General features: G+C 44.9%; 1 long non-coding RNA gene across 1 annotated transcript in view; it reads right to left on the bottom strand.

The window, feature by feature from the left end:
• Window positions 1-10142: 10142 nt before the first annotated feature.
• LOC119259969 (uncharacterized) overlaps window positions 10143-24001 on the bottom strand; it is a 62991-nt gene continuing 49132 nt past the window's right edge. Inside the window, exon 4 of the long non-coding RNA XR_005128619.2 lies at window positions 10143-10268. This is a non-coding gene — a long non-coding RNA (uncharacterized LOC119259969). The remainder of the gene's footprint in view (window positions 10269-24001) is intronic.

Below are 24001 nucleotides of genomic sequence, written 5' to 3'. Positions count from 1 at the left end.
GAAAAAAGTATCCGCAGAAGTACTGGGCAGGGAGGGGGAGTATAGAGGAGCAATAATTAAAAATAGGTTAAGAAGCACTGGAATATAGTGACCCAAAACACTTTCTTGGGCTATCACTGAGAGCTTTGACTCTGTCACCCTCAAAAGTGCAATGTATTCTAATTCTAAACTGGTGTATACAGTTATACATACTTTGTGCATGCACACAGGAGCACAGCATCCCCTTGAACCCAAAAGATCAATGATCCTTTCACATCTGCCACTTCCCTTGGGAAAGATTCATAATAAAAACAGTACAGTTTGAACTGTATTATCTTTCACTCCACTCAACCTCCCCTTCCCCATTTTGAACCCCTTCAGATACTTGGAGCCCTTGTATTTATCTCCCTGCAACTTAGACTTTTGTTAGTATTTCCCTTAAAGGAAGAACTTGGGGTTATTTGCAAGCTAGGGGATTTCCATGAGCACTCACTCTTCTCTCATCTGATCAAACTGTTAGGGGGAAATGATGTCCTGAGTTAATCCCATACAGGCTTTGTGGACCCCACCCCCACTCCAGACTAAAGCCATCAAGACTCTGGGAAAGACAAATCCCATCACCACCAAGGGAGGGTGGCTGGGACCTGAGGGTGGAGTTGGGCAGCCAGGTTGGATATAAAAAACCAAACACGTGGGCCTTGGGCTCTCTCTGGCTCGCGATCCTCGCCTCCTGGCTTCACCGCTCCTGGCTGGCGGCCAACTCAGAACGCCATTTTGGGATTCCTGATCGGCGGATTGGGTAGGACTCATTTAAAACTTTGTCTCCCACTTTTCTCCCAGAGCTGTACATTTCCCCTTCCCTTGTAAATAAACCTTTTATTAACCTTTCACGTGTGCCTGCAGTAGAACATTGATAAGTCCTTTTAAGCGCGCGGGTGAGGACCCACAGTCAGGCACCCCGTTTTGTATCGGGGTTGCTCTACAACAAAACCACAAAATACTTATAGTCACTGTAAGAAATACCAAAATATCAGACAATTTCCCTGCCTTTCAGTACCTTACAACAACACTAGATATGGCACAAAGATGGACAAAGTCAACAAGGCAATATTTGAGCCTAGACTACAGAACAGCAAGGCCCATTTCCACACAAAGTTCATGAAAGCAAAGGGCTTGATGATCACATAACTAAGGGCCAGTTATCCTGGACCCCCAAGAGCATCAATTCCCCTCTACCCCCAGGAGTCCGCCTGTTAACACTTTTCCCTCCAGAGAAAGGCTTATTTATCCTTACTCTGTATTTCTTATCTCTAAGCCAGTTCCTATTGTCACTACACATTCCCCCCATTCCCATGGCGACTCAACCTCTTTAACAGGCTTTGGTGTGGAGCCTGTCAGAGGCTTCTTGAAAGTGTAAATAGAGTATGTCTACTGTTTCCCCCTTATCCATACACTTATTTGGCCCTTCAAAGAGCTCTAGTAGATTAAGGAGGCACGATTTCTCCTTACCAAAGACAGGCTGCCTTTCCACAGGAGGTGGAGTTGGCTCAAGTGCTCCATAATCCTGTCCTTAGAGGTTCTGCTGACTTGCCTGGCGTGGAAACAAAATGTGTGGGCCATTTCCCAGAAGCCCTCTGGTGTCCTTGAGTTTTTCAGCACAGAGGTCAATCTCAAGGAGAGGCTCTTGTTTTATCCTGATCTTCCGTATCAGTCGTCTTATTTCTTGGGTGAAAGAGGTACAGGAAAAATAAAAATAAAACATACAGCATGCTTTGCTTTCTGTTGCTTGGAGACTTCAGGCACGGTTATTCATCTGAACTTGTGCAGAAGATAGCAGGGAGGTAGCTGTATCATATTTCATTTTATGACATCACCTTGTTTATACCACTCTTTAGGTTGTTTATAGGCTATAGATTACCTTTAAATGCTCTGGTCTTGTTTAATCGTTTTTTTCTCCCATCAATAAAAAATTTTAAAGGCAACCATTGTTCTAAGAAATGACTATTGTACTTAAGGCACAAAGATGCTTTAATCAGGAGAGACAGTTTGTCTTGTATCTTGGCTTCCTATATCTTTTTGAACCAGACTTTGATGCTGTGTGGAGTTTTCTGACTCCATCGCTGAGCTATGCAGCAATTTGAAATTACTGAGAGCAAATGAGTTTCTTCTTTAAACACAGGCCTCTGCTTAGCACATTTAGTACTATTTGACTTGGGTCTCAAGATAGTGCTATTCCTGGAATGGACTTCACATGCCGAAATTTTTTTTTTTTTTAATTTACCCACAATCCTGTCACATATACTGAAATGACTTTTTTTTTTTTCCTATTGCCTCTCCAAAAATTTGCCAAGATGAAGAGATATATACAGGGTATTTTCGGGTTAGGAATTTACAGATTAACTCTTTATGCTATTTCTGAAAATATATTCTGAGCAAATAACTTAAAATAAGGGACAATTCAAATGCACACAGGTGTTCCTTATGGCATTATTTAGAAGCACAAAAAAAATGAGGATTAGATAGCAATATAAGAAAATATATAAATAATAGTCTTAAATGAGAAAAGCCATCTTCAAACCCATTTTTAAAACTACGTAAAGATGCATGTGAAAAAAGACTGGGAGGAATATGCACAAGTAATAATTTTGCAAGAATGAGAAACTAGTATTTGTTTTGAATATTTTTAACTTTTCTGTATGTTGTGATGTTGCTTAACTAATAAAAAATAATTTTTATTAGATAATTGTTTCAATGAATTGAAAGAGTAGCTTGATCTTTTTATTGAAAATGGGAACCAAACTCTCTCTTCCATTTTAAAATCATTTTAAAACATCATTTAAACTGGACTTTTAAAAAAGTCAGCCCCACTAACTCCCTGACCTATAAAAAATGTTTGATGGCTTAATACAAGAATAGAAATCAAAAAGGACTAGAGGAGCCAGCAGGGAGGGATTGTGGTGCCTGGAACCATGTGGAAGAGCCTGAGCTCATAGGTATTTCAAGGGAATCAGAGTTTCTTGTGACTCCAATTTTTTGGTGCATTTTGGCCATTAATTCAAATTCAAAAATACAGACATTTGTGGGCCAAACAGAAGGTGTCTACAAGCTGGATTCAGCCAGCTGGCGGCCAGTTTGCAACCTCTGGTCACAGATTCTAATGGAAAGCCCTTTTCTGAAGTCACAGCCAACTGCCTGATTTCTGAGCACTCAGGCAACAGAACATTCCCCTTCTTCTTCTGTTCGCTCTTCCTGAGTGAGCCCTGCTCACTTCTGGCTGTTTGATGAGGGTGATGAAGGATATTAGTCCTCAGAATTATGAAGGCTTGTGAATCTGTCCCGTGTTGGAAGCATTTCTCTTGCCAGAACGTGAAAGCTGGCAACATTTTAAATATTAATTTGTTTCTCCATCTGTCGCTTACATTTAGTGTGGCTGTGAGGAATGGATTTGATGCTGTTTAAATACGCCCAATTTCTTCCTTGAACCCCTTCACAGTTGTCAGATGGTGCCAGTCAGGCACAGACTCTGTTTCTGGCTTGTCGTTAATCAGACATGAGCAGCCAGTTATTTATCACTGCTTCTTCCAATACCACTGCCCTGAAACCAGTTACCAAGATGTAGCCACCTCTTTGCTCTATATCCATTCTCTTCATCTCTGTCTCATCCTGGGGACCTCCTTTGGCACTGAGACAGCCTGCCTGCTTCCACGCTGGCATCTGTTTCTGATCTCTCATGAAGGAGCCCAGACAACCTCCACCTCTGAAAAATGACTTTTCCCTGCAATGACCCCATAGACTTTGCTTCAGATTTTTCATGCTGTTCTAAGGTTCCTGGATATTTGACTCTGGCCTTGCAGCAAAGGGCCGCTGACACTCAAGGACAGACCTCGGTTCGCAATCCCAATGCTGCCCTAGGACCACAGAAAATTGTACCAGTAGGATCTTCTAGGAGTGTGTACCTTCATCAATTAATCACTCCTCAATAAAAGAACAAGTTGAAGCTCCCCAAGTAGCCAGTGCTGGCTTCTACATAGTGAACTGCCCCCTCATTCTTCATCCAGGACCTATTGTGGTTGCAAACGCCTCCTATTAGTTCTTGGTTATTTTGGGCACTGCAGATGCTGCCAGATGTTTACTTTTAATGTGAGGAGAGTTACACTGCTTTTGTGGTTGGGGGAAGAATGAGGGGACTTGGGCCTATGGGCGGGGCTGAATAGCCCCTCCACAGCCCAGTCACTGGAGGCTCCTTCCCTCTTCCCACCAGATGTGGCCCAGCCCCCACCTCATTTTGCCAAGTCAGCAGACCCAGACTATTTCAAGCATGGAGGGTCTCCAGGCTCCAGAGCCCAGGCAGCAGCACACATGGCCCACCATGTGGGGCGCACGTGTGCAACTCTGAGGTCATGCCTGGGCTCCGCCAGCCCTCCCTGCACTCTGGGAGTAGGACTCCTCACCACAGAGCTCCCCAATCACCTTGGCTCCCTTTTCAAATAGCTCCCTCCTTAACAAGCTCAAAAAAGCAAAATTCCCTTTTGAATGATTTGGTCTATCTGAAAATGATACTTTGAGCAGTCTTGAGCCATAGTACAGCCCCAATATTAACATTAAAACCCCACAAAGCCTGACCTATTTGGCAGCTGCAATTGCATTTCTCGAATCCATCTCAGCCTGTAGAGTCGAGTAGAAGTTGCAGATTTTGTGCTGTGAAGGGGGGTGACATTGAAGGCAGAGGCCAGCACAGCACAGGTTCTTTCCACCAGGCTCCAAAGTCTTCCAAAGACATGGCAGGCAGTTACCTATACTCCATATCCTTTGAAGGAAAGTTCCTGATCCTGGATCACTTTGTGCCACCACTATCCCCCCCTGGTGGACAAGGAAGGATAGAATACACATTTATCCATCCAGTCACCTGTCTGGTGCATCCTCCCTTCTGCCTTCTTGGGTTCCAATAACTTAAGAGGCTAAAAATATCTCTCTTTTTCATTACATTTCCTAGTGCCCAGGAAACAGGACTGAATAGCAAAAGCTCACAAACAGCCCATACTTCCAAAAAGAAATGGATGAGGAGGGCAGGGTAAGCAGCAACTCCCAGCCCGGACAGGTTGGAGGAGCCTTGCAGAGGAGAGAGGCCCAGGGACAGAGCCACACGTGTTTATTGAGGGCTTATATGTGACACCACGTGAGTATGGCTGAGTTGGCTATGTCCTGCAAGCTGGATCCCTCTTAGAAATTCCAAGATATATACTCACCCCATTTCTGAGCTATTTATCCCCAAACTAAGCAATGATTGACAGCTGGTAGAAGGGGAGACTGCCTTGACAGCTTTCTCAAAAACTTGTTTTTCCAAGACAAAACGGAAGATACGAACAAAGTGCTGTTTCATTGTGAACTTACCAGTTCATGCCTGTACTCAGCCCTCTTTAAACCACCATCCTTCACCATCTCTATCCCATATACCAAGCCGCAGTATGTAATTATTCGTTTGCAAGCAGAAGCACTGCCAACCCAGTTAACATCCTTGCTTTTCTTCTCGCCAAAGCTACTCTGGGCAGGGGTAGAACCGGGCTGATCTTAACCATCACCTCCTCCATGGGCTCACTCTATCTTTTTCCTCAGACTCCCGCACCCCCTTTTCAGCTGGCCCTCAGAGTCCCTGACCCTTCTGAGAAGGTAGATCCAACAATTAATGATTTATTTGGATATACAAACACTCCATTTTCTCAGCTATGTTTAACATCATTACCACCAGTTGACTCCCCCTGAAGACTTTAAGGAACCCAAGAGAGGGACACATATAAAGAGGGGCCTAGGGACACACAGGAAGGGCTGGAGGTTGTGTGACTCTGGTGGCCACTCTTGAAGGTGAGCAGAAGTAAGATTACTCCATCATTCTTCTCGGAAGGAGTAGAAATCCTTCACTGGGACTGGGGACTTCACCTCAACCTACCCACATAGGTCAGTTGATTTCAGACCAGGGAGAGGTCTCTGGAGACAGCAGAGACTGCTACTGGGGCCTTTGGACAGAAGTCATAGGTTACTGGGAGCACTCTGATCTGATGGTGATGAACTTGAACTCTGAAGGCAAGTACCCTCCTTCTGCATCCTAGTTCTATAAACTTACTTGGATTCATTATAACATTTAGCCTTGGTTTACTGATCTATGAAAGGCATACAATAGGTCCTTGTGAGGAACATGTAGAGTAATGGTGGTAAATCATGGAGCCTGTCATGTCTTAAGTCCTCCACAGACATTAGCTATTATTATCAGTATTGTCTTCCATTATTGGATTCCAGACCTGACCCTCTTGAAGATGACCAACCATCTCTCTGAAGATCTATGTTTCAGGGGCCAAGGCAGGCTACCCCAGCTCTGCATTCAGCCAGATGTGGCTCAGCACACACAGCATATGAGGCAGACTGGGAGGGCCAGGACCTGACAGGACCACCCATCGGGCTGGGGAAGGTGCTGGCAGGATGGCCTCAGCTGCAGCTGCTGGGCAACCATCCAGGGCGACAGGCAGAACGCAGCGTGCAAGGGTGTGGAAACAGACAACAGGTGGCAGCTCAGAACAGTCTGCGGCTGGGGAGGGGAGTGGCAGATCTTCTAGCATTTGGTAACAGGGTGTCCCTACCAGCAGGTGGGCCACAGCCATAGGCAATTCCAGAGGGGTATTCTAAGATCCAAGCAGGCAGGCAGTATCAAGAAAGTCTGTCAGCAGATCCTAGCACCCATAAAAGGCTATATCTGGTGGGGAGAGGGGGAAGACCAGTGAGAACAAAGCAGGGCCACAGGTCTAGAAGGAGAGGAGACTGCTCCTTAAGACAAGGCCACAGGCCCAGGACAGAGGGAGCAGTGCAGTTGCCAAAGCATGGCCTCCAGTGCACAGGAGAGAAGGCCTGCAGGGCTGAGAGTGAAACAGGTTCTGATGTGGATGTGGTCCAGCCTTACGATACCCACATACCCTACCCTAAACCAGGACAGGCCAGTCACCAGGACAATGACAGCAGGCCTGAGACCATGCTATCCTCACAATGATGGTGCAGGAGGGGAAGCTAGAGGTCATTGTAAGGTAAACCGCCCCGACACTGTGCGCATGCACGTGCATGCACACACAGACACACACACACACAGAGTTTTCTCCTACTACAACTCCATTTTTCTGATTTTTATCCTTTGCCTGTTTTTTTTTTTTTTTTAATTCCCCAGGTCCTACTTGCTTATAGAGAAGAATCAAAATAGGATCAACATTTTTAATGAAAAGCCCAGCCTATCAGGACCTAACAAGAAGTTAGGTCACTAGAACACCCCACCAGCAGCACCAGTCTCTGGGCACATCAGCTACACTGTCCCTTTACCTGACCTGGCAGGACCACTTCCTCCAAGGATGTCTGAAGAGCTAGTGACCTGGACTTGGTGGGAGCAAGCCAAACTGCCTTCTCAGTTTTCAAGCACAGTTACTGGGGTGTTTTCAGCACAGTTGCTGGGGTGCATAACATATGGATCTACCTGGAGTTGAGCCCTGTAGAATCCATCTGGAGCGAGGATCCTAGAATCTTTCCTTGCCTCCAAGATTTCCTGGATACAGAAAAGGCTGCATGACCAATGATATCAGCCAGAGAATTTTTAATAAAAAGAGAGGGTGACACAGGTGATAGAAGAGCTAAGAAGCCACATAGGGATGATAAGTCAGTCCAGATATAAGCAACAGCAGGGAGCCCACTTCTCCTCTAAGGCTGGAGGGAGCAAGGAGAGAATGTGGGGTTACCAGCGTCCAAAGCTAAGGTGGTCAGTGGGAATTGTAACGACAGAGAGAAATGGCATCTAGAGTGAACTAGTCACAGAGACCCTGATTCTGCCAAAGGCACTATAGAAAGCAGAGAGGATAACCCAACTTTCCCCTTTCTACTACCTTATAATCTTCTGGGGTGGGGGGGTGGCACTAGCATTTCTCTGTTTTAGAGGAATACTAAAACCAGCTCCCCAGGGAGCAACACTACCTTAGTCCTCTCAGCCTCCTGAAGTTGGAAATGTGTCAGCTGTCCCTGGTGCTCTGTTAGTACACAATCAGAAATCATCAGAGTGGGATGACAGCCCTGAAGGAATTGGGCATTGTAAACAAGGGGTGCCCTCCCTCAGGGGCTCTTTGGACCCTAGTTAGTGCCCTAGTCCCTGCACTATGGTGGGGGCGGGGGGCCTTTGAGTCATTTCCTGCTCCCAAAAAAGGTCTGCACTGTGCCTAAGGAATGCTGAGGTAGGTATCTGGCTGGGGACCAGGAGGGAAGTGTCCAGGGCAGCAGAACACTCAGCCTGCTCTTTAGAGGAGCAGGAGGGAGCAAGGAGAGAATGTGGGGTTACCAGCGTCCAAAGCTAAGGTGGTCAGTGGGAATTGTAACGACAGAGAGAAATGGCATCTAGAGTGAACTAGTCACAGAGACCCTGATTCTGCCAAAGGCACTATAGAAAGCAGAGAGGATAACCCAACTTTCCCCTTTCTACTACCTTATAATCTTCATCACCTCATCACCTCCCTTCTCCTTTCTTTTTACTTCTCCCCCCAAACCCGACAACATGGCCCAACTTCCTTTAGGCCTCTCCAGGGACTCACCCAAGATATTCCACCAGACCTGGCATGTGCCTCAACATCCCCCATTCCCCACTATACCCACCCAACAGCCAGTCCCTGATATGGGAAGCCTTTGCCTGCCAGGGTCGTGGAAATTAGAATAAGGAAGGAAATTGGCTGGGGAGAAGAAAAGGACATTTCTAAGACACCTGGAAGCCTTCCTGGCCCAAGAGAGGGAAGGCTTTGCCCAGCATGGTTGAGGGTCTGAATACAAGCCTGAGATAACATGTAAAGTGGTAGGATCCTCCTCACCCCACTATGCTGTTCAGACGTTGCCATTTACTAGATTCGGGTGTCTGGTGTTCTCAGAACTTATTGGGCATAAGTTCTCCACTGGCAGGAATTTGGGATGGGGGGTGCCTGGCTTCTGAAGAGGCCACCCTCACTTCCTTTTCTCCCTGTGCCAGCATACTATTCCCCAACCAGAGGCGGCATCCATTTCCCTTCCCTGGAACCTGTACTTGACAAACAGAGCAAAATAGAAATGCCATTCTTGCACTTCCAAGACTAAGTCATCAGACATCTTGCAGCTTGACTGAACCTCATGACCACTTGTGCTTGGGACACCCCCTTGGAACCCGCCACAAGGCTGTGAGAAACACAGGCCCTGTGGAGAAACCACATGTGAGCCAACAGCCTCAGCCGAGACCCAGTGAACAGCTAGCATCAATGCCCGTCAGGCGAGTCAACCACCTGGTCACCTGGTGGGCCGAGCATCCCCATGAATGTCACCCCATTAGCAGCTGATCAACCACAGGAAGAACCCCAAGTGAGAGCCATCCAGCTGAGCCACTTTAAACTACTAGGTTTGGTGGATTTGTTGTGCAGTAGTACATAACTCAGATTGATGACTTTCAACAAGCCACCTCTCTGCTCAGTAGTTTTGGCAGCGCCTATTCTCTCTCTCCTCACCCCTGCCTCCCAGAAGTCCTCTCGTGTGGGGCTCTCTTCAGTGGATAACCAAGTAAGGAGTGGCACTTACTTGGAAGACAATGGGAACAGCCTGAGTCGAATGTCCAGCTGTACTGGCTGAGCACATAGTAGGAGCTCAAGAAGGCTGACCAGCAGCATGCTGGCACCAGACATGTAGCCCCCCTGACCCAGGATGGGCCTTCCCACTGGCAGATGTCCTTTGTGATGAAATATTGCCATCTGGTTTCCACCTACCATCTCCCTGGCTGATGAGGATGCGGATAATGCTGTCTCCAGAGATTCATGACCACTTCCTCCCACCCCATTCCTACCCTTCCTAGCTCAGGAAATGAAAAGCAATTTTTCCCCAGGGCCTGTTTACCCATAGCAACATAATAGGATTTCCAAAACCAATCTCACAGCCAGTTCCAATATCTGTCTTCACTGTAATAATAATAATACAGATGCTGCACCTGCCCCCAGATTCCGTTTTCTGTTCTTGTGTTTGTTCATTTGTTTCTCTAGGATCTTTAAACATCTGATTAAATTTCATGCTTCAAATGAAAAGTTTCGAAGATGGAAGATTATCAGACTTGGTAACTTTCATCAACCCACCTCTCTGCTCAGTGGTTGTGGCAGCTCCTATCCTCTCTCTCCTCACCCCCAGGCTCCAGCAGTCCTCTTGTGCCCGGTGAGTTCATCTCCTAGTTGCTGGGGACACTCTCCTCTCCCTGAAGTCTCTGACATGGGTAGCAGCTGGAAGAGGATCTCAAATCAGTGTGCAGCCCATGACTAACAAACGATGTAGTTGAACCAGGGATAGAATTCCTTCTATGCTCAACTGAACAAAAAGGGGTCAGAGACTGCAGGCTAACATGACACTCCTTCCCTGTGCTACTCCTTGTAACAAATTCTTTCCTTCCTGAAGTGGGCAGACAGTGCAGGCAAAACCAAGCATCCAGAGACCCAAGGCACTGAGGCTGGGCTGTGTAACTGCAGGCGCCCATGCCCATGTCTCCACCAAGTACCCCTACCGTCCCTTAGGAAAACAAAAGCATGCAATGGATCCAGACCATGCTTGATCTGCAGAGCCTGATCTCTAATTTTGTTCTGTGAACATAAATTGCCACTTTAGACATCTTGGTTGCAAGACAGGTCCCAAGCAGTTCTCATTTACTGCATTCCTTACAAGTAACATCTTCAGCTACCAGGCAGGCAGTGGACTCCAGGCCAACAACTTTAATGCAGCAGGAAATGTTTTTTGAGATAACGGCCAATTTTTTTCCCTCCCATGAGCCCACTTCTGTCCTCCCACCCCTCCACCCTACCCAACTCATCTTCCAGCAGCTAAGCCGTTGTACACTTTCTGCCCCAAGGGAAGGATGTGATAGGGAGAAAAAGGAAAATACAAGCTTTGATGTCTAGGCAAGATTAAAATATTTAGAAGAAACATCTCTTGTGAGAGCAGGGCTTGTCTCCACCCTTCCTCTACACTCCCAGAAATAAACAGCAAAGATTTCTCTAAGATGGTAAGGGGAAGGAGAAGGAGGGTAGGTGGTGTGAGAGAGAGAGAGGTTGCCAGGCCTCTGATCTGAAGGGCCCATGCAGATAGGATGAAGAACATCCTGCAATGGGCCTATGCAATGGGGACACTGCTGGCCCCCGGAATCCTGGGCATTAGCACCAGAGAGAAGCTCCCAATTGTCTTTTCTGGTGGGCCAACTAGTGACTTTTTCCACAGCAGCCAACATGCAAGGGATGACTCTGTCCCATCCTACGTCCACCCAGTCCCACAATGTCCAAAGATACCCGAAGCCTCAAGAAAAGGAAATTAGGCCCTCATCCCTCATTATTACCATTACACCACACAACACACCTGTTGGGAAGCAGTGCAAACACTCCCTTACCACCCTCAAGCTGGAAGAAGGTTATACTGACCTCAGTCACAAGTGGGACTGAAAGGATAGAGCACAGGCGAGGTGGCAAGCATATACTTAAGGCTTTTCGGACCTTATTTTACCTAGTGACAGAACAGGCATACAAATTGCCCCATCCATCCTGAAAACATGGCTCAGACTTAGCTCCCTTCTGAGTGTTTCCTGACTGCTCAACATCATGGAATGGTTATTCTTTCCTTGGCATTATGTCTGCAACGTTTGCGATGGTTCCACTATTACAACTGCATTGTAATTACTTAACTAAGGGGTCTGAATCCATCATTGGATTGGAGCTTCTTGGGATCCAGGCCCGAGTCTGACTCATTTTTGCATGCCTTGTAATTGGCACATAATAGGCACTAAATTAATGTTTGCATAGTTAAATCGAATTGTCCACCGAATTCTCTTTTTAAAATTAGAAACAGAATTCCTCATTAAATCACTCCAGAGCAAGGAAGACAGTCCTACAGAGCAAGCAATAAAGGAAAACACAATCTGGCAACACATCATTGGGTTTCACCTGTTCCTAATTGCTATTTAATGTTTCCTAAGCAGTTGCTCTCAGACTTCTCACCTGACTCTTCTCATTTGCCTACTCTCCTTGAGCCCCAGCCTTACCCCGAGCCCCTCATTTTGGACTCTGGCCAGTACCTCTCCTCATCTTATTGAAAATAAGAATGTCTGCTACCAAACTTCCTCAAATTCTCATCTCCTTACCTCAATAGCTCTTGGAAATGACTAGCAAAATGGGAAAGGGAAGGCGTCTCATACATTCACTGCCCAGAGCAATTTTTTAAAATGAGTTTCTTGTTTCCTGTTAAATTTCCTATCATAGAATGATGACCACCTAGCAAGGAATTTCTTCCCTGCAAAGTTCACTCAATTCCCAAATCCTGTCCTTGGGTTCTGTGTGCAACCCCACAGCACAGCCCACTTTTCTTTCCCACACAACTCATGGACCAGCAAGCTAGACCTTGGGTGACTAATGGAAATCTCAGCTTCCTTTGTGGCGGTTGTTCCAAGCTGCACCATATTTTACTGTATTGTAAATTTTCACTTTTGAAAAGATGATCACTGAGCATGTTAAAAATGTTTTTCAACAAAACCAGAGCATAGCTAGTGAAACACTTGCTCCCTCTTAACCCTAAACCAGATGCTCAGCTCCCTTCCCCAAAAGCATACATGGCTCAGGCCTGCAGATAACAGGGGTGCTTATGTAGTGGCAGTGCCATTCTCTGTTCTCTTCCTTGCCTTTTTCACTTAACAATGGATCTTAGAGATTGCTCCACAATCTACACATAGACTGGCTTTATTCTTACCCATGATATGATACTATGATATGGTACTATGATGCATATACTCTCCTATTGATGGGCTCATTTCCAGTCTTTATTATGAACATATTGCAGTAACTATCTGGTTACGGTTCTCTTTGTAGATCTGTTAGGAAAAAAATGACAAAAATGGAATTTCTAGGTCAGGCAAATGTATATTTAATTTTGGGATATATATTGCCAAATTATTTCCAAAATGATTGCTCAGTTCACACTTCCATGAGCAATGTGTGAGAGTGCTGATTTCCTCCCAGTTTTACCACTCTCCCACCAAACCTTCCTGTCTTTTCTCCCCTCACATTACTCTGTTCTGTGAATAAGTCGTTAGCTCCTAGTGCCTTCTCAGTGATTCTTCCACATTCAATCTCTCTGTTCCCATCTAAAGTTCCTCAAGAGTCATGCCACTTCCCTGCTCAAGAGCACTCAATAGCTCCCCATCACCTATGGAATTAAGAACAATTTCTCTTTAGAGGCATCTGCATAGATGACACCAACTTTGCCAGCTGCTAATTTCCCTGAATGTCGCCTATCTTCCAGTCCCACCCAAATTCCATTTTTCAATGTTCCCCTAATCTTTCCCTCCTCCCTGACTTTCACCACACTTTTTCTTCTACCTATAAAGCCTCTGCCCATCTCTGCCTCCCAAAATTCTCTTCATCTTTCTTGACTTTTGCCAAACACCCCTTTCTCCATGAAGTCTCCACTGGTCCCAACAATCAGAGGTGAGGTCCTCCCTAGTGGCACAAGGGGTTAAGCACAGCACCACATGAAGCTATCCACAGCCTCCGCAGCACAAGTTGGATCTTCGGCCAGCCAGGAAGCAACCCACATGGTGCAGCAGACCCCTCCTGTCTCGCCTGCTGCTCCCTTCAGCAGTGTATTTCAGTTAGTCTGCCTTTTCTGTTCCCCAGTCTGTCTCTGGTGAATCCACCCCGGCACCTCTGGCCTGTACCCCAGTTCTTGTATGCTCAGAGGTGACCTGCTTTTTCCCTGCACCCTAAAGCACCTTGTTTGTTCTTTTCCTAAGACTTGCATCTCAATCTGCTGTAAATAAACCAAGAACTCAAGGAAGCTCATGAGCTTTGTTTCATTCATCCCTGCATCGGCCAGAGCTCCTTTGCTTTTTGTTGAAATAAATTGTAGACACAAGTAATCAGATTGATGGGAAGAAGGGATTAGGTGGGAGTTACTGTTCTCTGGCTAACTCATCACATCCAGACAGCTGGGCTGGGGGCTGCGCAAGCTGCTTCCCTGCCTGTCTTCCCTGCTGTGTCAGATATGGGCACTGATGAACCTTCTTTAAGTTTCAAGTAAAAGAACACCCAAGCCCTTCAGCAAAAAGGGGACTTGTTGACTGTGGTCTTGTCACCAGAAACTGGTCTCTCTCTCCAGTCCTCAGTCTTTTGTCCTGTGTACTGGTTCCACCATCAGACAGGCTGTCTTCTTTGGAGATGCTATGGTAGCAACATTAGTGGTTAGTCATACTCTCACATCATCCTGAATTAAGTCCAGGTGAAAAGACACCCCACCTTCCTACTAACAGCCTCAGCAAAGGTCCCCTTGCCTTTCTCTGTCTCTTAATGGATGAGATGTTCACCCTTGATCATGGGAATTAATTCCTCTGACTGGTCAGACCTGAGCATATATCTGCTCTCAGAGTCAAAGACTGAGTGCCTTCAACAAGCACATGGGTGTGTTGTATATGGAAGAGTTCCACAGAAGGAAATTGACGTGCTATTACCAAAAGAAAGAAGAACAGATGCTGTTGACCAAAACCACCAAATAGCTACCATGCACTGCTACCCTCCTGGAAGGGAGGGATGGCCCTGAAGCCCCAACCGGCACTCTCCACTACCCTGGAGGCAATAGTTCCAGCTTCCAAACACAACATGGTCCCCCAAGGTTTGTGGCTCAGCCGCAGGACCAGTGCGAACAGATCCTAACCAAACCCCAGACCGGGCAATGGCTGGCGTGGTCCAGCCGGCTCCACGTTATTAGAACCAGGAGTCCCAGTCCCAGCCCCAAGAGTTGTAGGATTGTTTATCTTTGTTGGGGAAAAACTGCAGCCAGAGTCATAAATCACTGCCCAGCTGGATAGCTTCGCTGAAATGTTTGTTTAAACAATGAAATCTCCTGACGGACTGAAAATATAGGATGGATCACCCTGTCCTCAGGCCTAGTCTCACAGGCTGGAATCTGGGGCCTGCAAGAGGGACTCAAATTTAGTTCCCCACCCCCAGCTCCCAGTTCTCCCACCCCCAATATCAGCACTAAAGAATGGAGCCACAGCATAGCTAATCTGAAACAGCAGATAATGCAAAAGCCATGTCTATCAATCTTTGAAATGCAATCTCTGGAGTGGTTTGCATTGGACGTGCCGTCCTAATGGAAGTAGCATTTCTTGGTTAATGTGCACAAAGAGGCTGTTTAAGGGGTGGTTTCTTAAGGGCCCTGAGTAGAGCATGGGCGATCTGGCTGTGTGCACATGAAGATTTCTACTCTCTGGGCCTCAGTTTCCTCACGTGTTACATGAGGGAGTTAGACTGGTTCTTTATGTCTCCTTCTTCTTGCCTGCTAAGTAAGCTGGAGGCCTGCATTGCATTCCCCCCAAAATAAACAAGAGTGAGAGGGGGAAGGGGAGGTAGTGGCAGGGGAGGGAGGTGGTGAACACAAGAGTCCCCTCACCTCCTTCCACCTCTTTCCAGCCCTAAGGTGCTCCTTTCTGTGTACCCTGATCCTTCAGAAAACAGAAAAGGCAGACGCGGACTAGTGCCCCAGCTGGCACTAGTCTGTACTCAAGAGCTGGTACACTCTGAGCAAGAGGGAAAAGGGTGACCACTGATGAATGCAAGAGACATGGACCAAGTCAGACAGCAGAATTGGGGCCTGTGCCCCAACAGTACCTAACTCTTGGGACAGGAGTGAGCAGAGAAGGGAGCCTGAGTTGATGGGACTTGCTGGGGGGGAGGGCCCATCCAGAGGTGAGCAACTTCCTTCTCATCCTCTCCTAAAGGAAGAAGGCAGAGTCCAGGTGAGATCACATTTTTCCTCTTCATGTGGTATTATAGTACTATATATTTATCGTTCAAAATGCCACAATTAAAATTGAAATAAGTGCTTATTTGCCTAATTCCTGTCTCACTTCCTAGGCTGTAAAAGTCATGGAAAGAGCGGCTTTGTTCCCTGCTGTACTCTACTACCTATATCCCAACACAAAGCCCAGGTCTAGGAACTTAGTAATATCTCAATAAATGGTGAATGAACAAATAGAATGTGATTGCAGAGCAGCTGGATGGCCTCAGAATAACAACTTTGTGGCATACTTTGGTTCTGTTTGAAGGGAGGCGTTGCCATCTGGTGGTTAAGTGGAAGAACTACACTGAAAGGAGGCTCACATCCTGTCCCAGGTAAGGGGCGCTCTGCTACCGCTGGCCTTGCAGCCCAGCACAGAAATCAAGCCCATCTTTGCCTACCACCTCAGGAGTAAGACAAGAAGAGGCGAGAAAATGAAGACCATGTGGGGCCTGTGCTGGATTGCTCCTTCATCCATCCTCCTTCTAACTCTTGGGCCCCAGTTCGTCATGGATACCCTCCCCCGCCTGCCTTAATTTGGGCTTGACCCTGCTTCTTCCTTTGAACCCAACCTTTCATTCTGGGGAGTGCCTAGTCCAGGGAGGCAGGAACATGGTGCAAATGAACCTCGGATTCAACCACTTCTAAATGAAAACTCATCTGCTCTCTCCCTGCAGATAAGCACATTCCTCAGTGATTATCCTCTCTCTCCCCTTCCTCAATTCTGTCCTTGCCCTGATACCAAACATCTCTGGCCTCATGTTATCACTGAGCCCAGACTTTTTTAGAATCCAACATTCAAACCAAGTTTATAAGGCAGAGAAAAATGCAGTTTTACCTGTAATATACAGGGATTACTTAAGTTGCTTTACAAGGTGGGTCACTACAGTTTCGCTCATTCACCAAATATTTGCCGCAGACCTAGTCCCAAGTACTATTCTCAGCACTAGAGTATCAACAATGGACCAAGTAGGCAAAAACCCATGTCCTCGGGAGCTTACATTCGAATGGCGCATCCTTTAATTACATGGCTTCCACCAAAGAGTGCCTCATCCTCAGCTATAAACTGGGACAATGGTCCTTGCTACCTCCCCAGGCCACTGGAAGTATAGAAAGAACATTTTAGAAGCTGATTGAATAGCAATGTGGGCAAATAATGGCAGGACTCAGACCATCCAGAGCAACTGATATTCAAGTGAGAAAGGATGGGGCTGTGGCTCAGCAACTAGGGAGCCAGGCTTTTGTTTAACCAGTGGGATATACACATCTGGGGCTGAATGGAGTAGCTCAGGACAGTGGGGGAGAGATGGAGTCTGCAAGGCAGAACTTTATAAATTGAGAAACAGACATGAGAATTATAGCAGATATCTCAGTAGAGGCCAAACAGGTCAGAAGACAAAGGAGGGAAATATTTTAAATGCTGAAAAAGACTGTCATCCCAGAATTCTATACCAGCAAAATCTTTTTATCAAAAGTGAAGGAGAAATTACAATTTTTTTCAGACAAAATCTGAGAGACTAAAATACCTTCTCGCTTATAGAAAATGCTGGAGCAAGTTCTCTAGGAAGAAGGAATATGACACCAAACAGATATCGGGAAAAACACACACCCAAACATTTAAATCTCCAGAAAAAGTTAAAATTAAAGTAAATACAAGGATTTTCTCTTATTTTTAATCATTGTATAAGATAACTAAGTCCAAAACAGTAGTCAAGCATTGTGTGTATACATAAAACCAAAATGGATGGCAATAGCCTAAATGTTAGAAAAAAAGAATTAGGATTAGTATATTATTGTAAGATTCTTACATTATAGATGCAGCAGTATAATATTACTTGGAAATAGGCTGTGATTAATAAAATATGTATATTTCAAATCCCAGGGCAACTGAAAACTGTGATGAATTAAATATGTACAATTTAAACCCTAGGGCAACATGAAAATTTGCAAGAAATAAATAATAATACAATAATGGAGACAAAACCAAATAATAAATTCTCAACCCAAAACCTGGCAGAAGAAAAACTAAACAAAGAATAGATACAGCAAACAGAAAACAGCTAGCAAGATATTAAATTTCGACCCACTTGTATGATTTAAACAATCAGATGAAAAAACAGAGATCATTACACTGGATAAAATACAAGATCTAGGGCCTCCCCGTTGTGCAGCGGTTGAGCGCTGGGTTGCGAGGCTGCCCGCAGCCTCAGCAGCGCCGGTTCTATCCCCGGCTGCTCCCCGACCACCGGAGGAGGGTCCCACATGCCCACATGGTGCGCAGACCTCTCCTGCCGCCCGCTGCTCCCCTCAGCAGTGTACTTCGGTCCTTCTGCCTGCTCTGCTCCCCGCTCTGGCTCTGGTGAATTCTCTCACCCTCCCGCGCTTCTGACTGTACCCAGTGCTTGTATAAATAAATAAAATAAATCTTTAAAAATAAAAAACAAGATCTAATGGTATGCTGTCTATAAGAAACCCACTTTAAATACAAAGACATACATAAATTATAAGTAGAATGGCAAAAAACATACCATGCGAACATTAATCAAAACATTTATTAGACTATCATCAGGCAAAGCAGACTTCAATACAAAAAATATTACCAAGGATAAAGATGGATGTTACTTAATGATAATGGGGTCAATTTACCAAGAAGATATGATAATCCTAAAGCATATGATAACCTTTGTAAGCACCTAACAAAGAGCTTCCAAGCACGAGGCAAAAACTGATAGAACTGAAAAGAAAAATAGACAATCCAATCCATGATGATAATAGGAGGCTTTAGTTAAATTCTAAAACAAGGAGACAGAAAATCAGTGAGGCTACAAAAGACTTAACCAATACTATCAATGAACTTGACTCAGTTGAATTTATAAGACTCCACCCACAAGACTCCATGGCAGAAATCACATACTTTTCAAGGGCATGTAAAATATTCACTAAGCTAAACCCTTGGGGTGGGGTAAACAAACCTCAACCCTTTTTAAAGGGTTAAAATTATGCAAAGTATGTTCTCTGATCAAAATGAAGTTAAGTTAGAAATTACTAATGAAAAAGATACCTAGCAAATCCTCAAATATTTGGAGACCGAATGTCTGATGGGAGTATTTACAGAAGATCCCTGACTTGTGATGGTTTGACTTAGGATTTTTCAACTTTACAAAGTGGGAAAACCATATGCAGTCAGTAGAAATGCTACTTGAATTGTGAATTTTGATCTTTTCTCCGGTTAGTGATATACAGTACAATACTATTTCATGATGCTGGCGGCTGCAACAACAGTCGCCACAGGATCACAGGATCACAAAGGTAAACAACAGATACTCCACAGTGTTGCCACCCTTTCCTACTTAACAATATTTTCAACCCCATCATAAATCAAGGAAGATCTGTATTAGGTTGTTGCTGTCTGATGTATGAAATAAAGCCCTCTTCTCTGCCAACTCACAAAAATCCTTAGTAAAATCTGTGTAGTTTACTAATACATTTGCCCAGAAGGTAGCAAAATATGGCCCATGAGACAAATCTAGCCTTTGGCCAGTTTTCATGTGGACTTCAAGCAAAGAATTTCTTTTACTATTGAAAAGAAGAAGGAAAAAAAATAGTAGCCTAAGATTTGTCAAGCCCTCATTTAATCTTTCAAAACATAGTAGAAAATGTTTCCTTCTCTATATTCTGAAAAATTTGGGGGGGCTTCATTTTGGATATTATTTCTTCTTTAAATGTTGAGCAGAGAAGTCATCTAGGCCTGGGGCTTTCTTTGTAGGAAGGTGTTTAATTATGACATGGAGCTATTAAATTTTTTATTTCTTCTTTGGTCAGCTTTGGTCATTCATCCCTTTGTGTTAATCAAACTTTCCATCTGGTATTATTTTCCTTTGCTTGAAGGATTTCCTTTGACATTTCATATATAGTACATCTTGCCAGGGTGGCATTCTCTCTGGTTTTGTTCTATTTTTTTTAATGCCTTTATTTCATTTTCATTTTGAAGGATATTTTTCACTGGATATAGAAGTCTAAGTTAATATCTTTTTTCTTACAGAACCTTAAAGTTAGCATTCTCCTGTCTTCTGACTCCCATTGTTTACCACAAGAGGTCAGTGTTTGTTCTTACCTTTGTTTTCTGGATATTCTATGTCTTCTGTCTACTTTTAATAATAAAGAGAAAAATTATAAATTATAAAAATTTAACCTGATGTATCTTGGTGTTTTCTTTGTGAGATGTGGAAACTATTGGGTATTTCAGCATAAAGCATCTATCAAAGTTGGAGATTGTTCAGACATTATTTTTCCAGCATATTTCTGCTACATTTGCTCTTTTTTCTCCCTGAAACTCTACATACATACTTCCATATTTTTTAGATTGCTGATATTATCCCACAGGTCACTAAGTTTCTGGGGACTTCATTTTGGATAGTTTGTTACTTTATATGTTCATAGTTTTTTTTTTCTACAATATCTGATCAATACGCTGTAGAGTCACTCAGTTAAATTTTTCATTCTGTATATTGTATTTTTAAGTTCAAAATATAATACTTTGGTTGTTTTTTAGGTTTTATATTTCCCTTCTCACTGTGTTCATTATTTTTGTTTAAATCCCTGGCTACCTTTATAATAGTGCTTTTAAAGCTTTGTATGCTAATAGAAATAATCTCTGCCATTTATGGATCTGGTTCTTATCATTGATTTTCTCCTGATTATGTTTTCTTGCTTGTAAACATGCCTAATAATTTTTGATTGGACATTGCTGGACATTGTGACTATTACGTTGAGTTTCTGGCAACATCTCTCCCATCTGATGTGAACTTGGAAAATGTTCAGCTACGGCTTCCTGCTAGTTGTTTTTCCAGTGGTTGTCCTTTGCCTCACTTTGTGGAATTTCTTACTTGTGATTGTGTTTCCATATATGTGTGCCTGTTTGTGAACACGTGTATATTTCACTGTGTGTTCATAGCTGTGACTTCCTGTTTTAATACTTTTACACCTAACTGTGTCTGTGTCTACATGTGGCCAGCAGATGGCGAAACAAAATCATAACTAGCAAGGAAATTTCTTCCACCTCCAGCTAGGTGGCATCTCAGACCCTATCAGTCTTGGGTCCCCAGGCCCCTGTAAGAGTCTGGGAATCCCTTTATCTATTTCATCATTAGCATTATTTACCACCATATTCTCATGTCTAGCACAGAACCTGGCGAATTGAGATACTTGATAAATATGCATAGAATGAACTGATGAAATGCTAGCCCACTCCTGGGAGAAGTGGGAGGAGGGAGGAGCCAGGGAAGGAGAGAAGGTGGCCTGCAGGTAAAGACCAGAGGGAGGGGTATTTAAGTCACATTCATGAAAGTCACAGCAGATTCTGGAGGGGGACATGTGGGAAAACAATGCACTGAGTCATTTCTATCACCCTTAAGATTTTTCCTTATACTGTGGCACCAACCCTGATTCTTTCCTTCAGCTTTTATTTAGCGAGTTCTAGGGCCTGAGAAATACTATCTCTGCTCTCTGGGGCCTACAATCTAGAATGATAAAGAAAATTTCTCATGTTAAAAATAATTACAGGGCCTCCCCTAGTGGCGCAGCGGTTGAGAGCTGGGCTGAGAAGCTGCCCGCAACTTCTGCAGCAACGGTTCAATCCCCAGCCAGCTGGCCGGCCGGCGAGGGTCCCACATGGCACACAGACCTCTCCTGCCACCCACTGCTCCCCTCAGCAGTGTATTTCGTCAGTCTGCTTGTTCTGTTCCCAGCTCTAGCTCTGGTGAATTCTCTCACCCTCCTGCGCTTCTGACTGTACCCAGTGCTTGTATAAATAAATAAATATTTATTTAAAAAATATAATAATTACAATCAATACAACTCTCTTTCTATTTTCTTGGAAGTTCCTTCCCACCCCACGTGAGAAGTGCTCTGTTAAGGACAAAACCAGAGGAGAGTCCAGCTAGGTCTATTCAGGGAACTTTTGATCCAGAGATTTCTACCTAGTGCTTACTGGCCCTGGGACCCTGCTCCCCTAGCGCTGTGCCACCCCAGAAGCCTTAGGAGACTATCTGTCTCCCCCATCTAGGCCACCCCAAGGCGTCAGCCTTTCAGAGTCCAAACCTGTGATCTCTCCCCTTACCCTCCCAGCCAAGCATAGGTGCTGTCAAAGGGCATGTCCAGGAGGAAAAAGGCCTCAATGGCCATAGTGATGACCACACTCTGGTCTTTTCACACATGAACAGATACCATCTTCAGTACTCACTTTGCTCTCATAGGGAAACAGAGGCCTAGAGCTTGGCAGCAAAAACCTTTGACCAATAAAGATCTCTCAATGGGACCAATTTCAGGTTGGCTGCACATATGAGAGGTTGGAATGTAAAACACTTTAACGGTCTGGTTAAGTTATCATGAATGAGCCTGGCAGTTTCCCCTTCTTCCCCCAGGCTCCCCATTGCCTCACTCCTTTCTCTGAGCTGCCAGCAGCATGTGGTGTAGGGCCGTCATTTCAGTCAAGGCCTCCTCATGGCCCTCTGGGGAATCCCACGTACCTCATTCTGGCACCCAGAGCCCTCTGCAAAATGGACCCATTCCTGCTTCAGCCATTTCCCCAATTATTTTGTGCCCGCACATGCCCTATACTCTCAGCACCTCGGACATGCTAGTACAATCCCTCCCTACAACGCTGCTGATACAGTACCTCTGCCCTGAAGTTCCTCCTTCTTCATGCCTAGCTGGCAAGTGACCTTCTGCCTTTCAAGGCTCCCTTTAAATGCCAGTCTTCCTAGGGTTTTTCTTTTCTTTTCTATTCTTTTTTTAATAGAAAAGAACTTAAATAGAATTCGTATGCAGAGCACAGAGAGAAAGAAGAAAGGATAATGGTTTCTCAAAGTTACCCATGCCCTGGTGGGTAAATGGCCAGACAAACAGTGTTGGCCCAAATCAGGGCCACTGAGGCCACAAAACTTGCCACAAGTCTAAGACACCTTCTGGAAGGGAACCATGGGGAAGGGGAATATCTTAACTCCATGTGTTTTCTTCCATGTCCCCCAAGGCCCTGGTGCAAGTCCAAGGCCGAGAAGCCAGCGAGACTTCTTCACATGTCTCTGTTCCACATTCCTCCTCCTCCTGCCCCCTCTTCCAGGTCTCCTTCCTAAGGTCTTTCTTTTGTCATCCCAACCTGATGTAACCTCTCCCTCCTTTCTTAGCCATTGTTACTGTCAGAGTCATTATCTTAATGCTTTATTATTTTTAATAACAATTTCTTCTATTTGGCTTTAAGCAGGGCAAGAGAAAAATCTGTCTCTTTCATCCAGCACCTAGCAACTTGTTTGGCATGTAGTAGGTGGTGACAGAGAAGTGTCTGCTATACTTTAAGGCATGAGAGACACAGCCCAAAGGAATCACAAGCTCTAAGGGACACACAATATGTATTATCTTTCCAAGAGAATAAGACCGAACACCTATTAGATGCCTTTTGGCTTCAACCCCATCCCCATCAGGCCCCCAGTCCCCAAGGACATACCATTTTAAAAATAGCTCCCTGTCTTCCTTTTCTCCCTTTCCTTTCCATTCTCTCCCCTACTCATCCATAAAACCCAGGGGCTCCTGCCTACAGAAAATGGAAGGACTGAGGGAACCCACCCTCTCTGAGCTCTGAGATGAGGAAGTACTTATCAGAGGTCACTGTCTTGGTCAGTTCCTGTTTTGGAGCAAAGATGCCAAAATCTGTTCCCTTTTCTTGTGAAAAATGTAGGGGTTTTGACTTCCAAAATTCCCAGAACCAATACGGTCACTGTGAGTTGTCTGTATTTCTGTCTGCCCTTGTCTGTATCCCGCCAAAGTGTCCTGGCCCTGCTCCTCATGGTGAATGTCCTTGGGCAACCTTAGAATTATACCTCATTCCCTGCCCCTCCCCAGTTCCATCACCACCCACCAGACTGATCTGAGCAGAGGCAAGTACGTTAAGACAGACCTGCCCCTGGCCTCCTTCCCTCCCCAGAGCCTTGCAGTGGTAGTCACACTACTCAGAAGTCTGGCTACTCAGAAGCTCCTGGCAAGGGTGGAAATTTAAGCTGGTAACTTGGACTCAAAAGTGATGTGGGTCATTTGGGAAACACTGCCACTGTCTACCTTTGAGCTTGAAGGCATCCTACCCTAGAGGAAAGAA

The sequence above is a fragment of the Talpa occidentalis genome, unplaced genomic scaffold, assembly GCF_014898055.3.
Source record: "Talpa occidentalis isolate TD23 unplaced genomic scaffold, MPIMG_talOcc4v2.1 talOcc4.5, whole genome shotgun sequence".
Classification (NCBI taxonomy): domain Eukaryota; kingdom Metazoa; phylum Chordata; class Mammalia; order Eulipotyphla; family Talpidae; genus Talpa; species Talpa occidentalis.
Note: the sequence above shows the minus strand (reverse complement) of the source record. Positions and strands in the feature narration are given on the sequence as shown.